The sequence below is a fragment of the Engraulis encrasicolus genome, chromosome 14 (genome assembly GCF_034702125.1).
Source record: "Engraulis encrasicolus isolate BLACKSEA-1 chromosome 14, IST_EnEncr_1.0, whole genome shotgun sequence".
In the NCBI taxonomy this organism is placed as follows: domain Eukaryota; kingdom Metazoa; phylum Chordata; class Actinopteri; order Clupeiformes; family Engraulidae; genus Engraulis; species Engraulis encrasicolus.
In genome coordinates this window covers 4,121,753-4,124,252 of record NC_085870.1, presented here as the reverse complement: position 1 = coordinate 4,124,252, position 2,500 = coordinate 4,121,753, and the positions used below count along the sequence as shown (strand labels likewise).

The 2,500-nt window shown below is 43.7% G+C and overlaps 1 protein-coding gene across 1 annotated transcript in view; it reads left to right on the top strand.

Moving 5' to 3' along the window:
- Window positions 1-2,500, top strand: part of LOC134463054 (ubiquinol-cytochrome-c reductase complex assembly factor 1) — a 49,336-nt gene that overhangs the window by 32,705 nt on the left and 14,131 nt on the right. The window lies entirely within an intron of this gene.

Genomic DNA, 2,500 nt, shown 5'->3' with positions numbered 1-2,500 from the left:
ATTGTTGGCCATGTGCTGGCCTCTATAGTATACTGTACCAGATAGGGATGCACCGATACTACTTTTTTGAAAACCGATACAAGTACGAGCACATTAATGTGTGTACTTGCCGATACCGAGTACCGATACCGATACCTTTTACCACCAAAATACAATGAAAATAAATGCATGGCCTTGTTTTTTTCCATCTGTGATATTTTTATTGTCCATTTCCATGCAGATTTAAATGTTAGTAAATGTATGAGGTGGTACTTTTTTTCTATGCTACTTTCAAGTCCACAGAACGCGAGAAGATTTTGCATTGTTTTGCGTAATAGCAGTATCGTTCCTGGTATCGGCAAGTGCTTCACGAGTACGAGTACGAGTATAATGAGCAGTATCGGGTGCCGATACTAATACCAGTATCGGTATCGGTGCATCCCTAGTACCAGAGTATGAATGCTCACAGCACTTCGCCATCGCACAAAGATCCCCCAGGATGCCCCAGGGCCTATTGTCTTGTATCGCCCCTGCGCCCTTGACACGGATACATAAATAGGTTTATGCATGCAAACAAACTTCCCTGTATAGCACAGTGCTATTACAACACTTGCAACTTGGAATGCTGCTTTGGTCGATAGACAATAGTTGATAGTCTGTCTGCTAAGAGGCGCTTGTTAGTTAGTTAGTTAGTTAGTTAGTTAGTTGTACATCAGCTTAGATGTATTTGTGTATTTTGTGAGCTTGAAAAAATATATCTTTATCAAACCTTCTTGGATAATTAAAGGTCAAAAAAGAAAACTCATTTTGGCTACAAGTTAAGCTTATCAAATTTGCAAATTTCTCTTCTTAAAAATGGAATAATTCAGCAGCGATAACGCTCCATGGCTGCTGGCAATGAGGTGAAAAAAAAATATTCAAAGGCTGAAGGGGATACGTGTAGTTGTCTATACATGAAGAGTTCAGATTCAAAACCCCCTAACTCCATTTCTGAAGACCTGTACTTCTATATTTTTAGAGAACCCTGTTGTTGGTTTGGTTTACATTCATGTACTTGATAATACATATCAAGATAATGGAAAAGAGGAGGCGCACACAAGACTTGTGTGAAAAAGTGTATTGAAGCCGAAAATATACAACAGAAGTCTAAGGTTAACTGGAGAGACGGACGTTTCGGAGCTAGTCCATTCTCAATGTCTCCAGTAGGAAGCGCGTGGCAGGAATTCCGGTGTTTTATCTTGATAATACATATAAATAGTTATATTACATAAATAAAATAAAAGAATGTGCAATTTTGATAGCTTTGTATTAAATAAAAATTAATTAAGATTATTTTCTGAAAAGGCACTTAGGGGGTTTTGCATCTCAACTCTTCACATTTCCAGGAAGTCACCTCCTCATTATAGAGGCCGCTCCATCGCACAAGATCTGCTTATTAGGCAGCCTTTAAATTAAGGGACACGTTATTTTGGTGTGAAATTGATTAATGCACTGCACTGCCCCTGTCGTTGGAGGTCACGGAGGGCAGTTGGCTGGCAAGAGAATAAAGCGATTGGACGCGGCCGTGTAATGAGCTGGCATGCTACTGAATAGAGAAGCTCATTTCCCAACGCACCCTTCACCTATTCATCACCTGCCAGCTCGTTATCTGCTCTCGTCTGTCTCTGCTGCATTGGCTTTTTCCTCTCCTCCTCCTCCTCTCCTTTTCTGAGTGCGTTACAATATGCGACCTTGCCTCCTCCACTTGTGCTTGTCTCCTCGTCCCGTCTCCTGGCCCCTCCTCCGCGGAGAAAACGATAAAGTTTCCCAGCTGTCAGCCCTAGCCACAACAACTTTTGAGGGACTGTTTTTCACTCACCATCCCAATTGCAAATGAGAAAAAGACTTTACATTTGAACTTTTGCAAGATATTGAAATATAATGCTGTTGTCAGTGATGTCATCATGACATATTGCTTCCTGGTACGAGGAGACAAGCACAAGTGGAGGAGGCAAGGTCGCATATTGGAACGCACTCTCGGTCTACTCTTCTTTCTGTGTTCCTCTACCAGCCATAGTACCAGGGCCTCTGACAGCTTTTGCTGGGCCCAGGACAAAGTCATCTGAAAGGGCCCCCTACCCAATACATACAATGTAATTGGGACCCACTTCCAGGCCCCCTATCACCCTGGGCCCGAGACAACATCTTTGTCCACCGTCTGTCTCTCCCCCCCCCCCCCCCCCCTGTCAGCAGGTCTGCATAGTACAGTAGCCTACCCTGTGACCTGCAGACGCAGCAGAGGACGCAGTGGGATCGATTCACACCAGACGTGTCCTGTCCTTGCACCCGTACTTTGTGATTATTATCTTGTGCGATTATCTGTGATGAAACAAAAGGGTTGCGTTTGATGGAGGCTGCCATTTCTGAACTTGAACGCTTGATTTATAGCAAAGGAATGCCTCCCTCTTCCTCCTCTTCCTCCTTCTCCTTTTCCTCCTTCTCCTCCTCCCTCTCCTCTTCCTCCTCCTCTCCCTCTCCTCTT